This window comes from Buceros rhinoceros, unplaced genomic scaffold (assembly GCF_000710305.1).
Source record: "Buceros rhinoceros silvestris isolate BGI_N320 unplaced genomic scaffold, ASM71030v1 scaffold13545, whole genome shotgun sequence".
Lineage (NCBI taxonomy): Eukaryota > Metazoa > Chordata > Aves > Bucerotiformes > Bucerotidae > Buceros > Buceros rhinoceros.
In genome coordinates, this window is record NW_010412351.1 from 11,776 (window position 1) to 12,468 (window position 693).

Below are 693 nucleotides of genomic sequence, written 5' to 3' on the forward strand. Positions count from 1 at the left end.
CTCTTCAGGCTGAACCCACCCAGATTTTTCTCATCTTTGGCACAACTGAAAGGCTTATGATGTGCACGTAGCCCAGAGGAAATGTGGGTACCCTGCATCTCTCATTAGAAGACCCACAGCACATGGTTTAACTTAAATTTTATATTCTGCAAGATGATACTCCTCAATGGGCTGTAACTACTATTATAACCACTGGAATACACAGAACTCTTAATATTTACAGCAACTGAAAACCTGCCCCAGTATGTATCAGCCACCATCTCTGACCATTTTACTGCAAGAAGACATCCAATCCAACTATATTTAATCTGATAAACAATGTATTTCCTCTTCCTGTGTTTTTCAAACTAGATATGCTAAGGCCTGCCATTGTATCTGAGTGTTATTTAACAGAACACTGCCAAAATGGAAAATTTCCCAGTTTAATCATAGAATTAACTTGGATCTTTATTTTTTCCCATTTTTTAAAGAGGGTTGGATTTCATGCTAACCTAAATGCAGACTCTGCTAATAAAAAACGGAGGCGTTTATTCGGACATGTTGACTGGGTGTTTTTGGTTTTTTTAAAGAAAATTAATTCTGGGTCATCCTTAAGGATTAAGGCAACTCCAGATTTTGTGTTCTACAGTCATATTCCCAAGGTTTTAAGGATCTGCTTGGGTATTTTTGGAAACTTAAAAATAGCATCTCTTT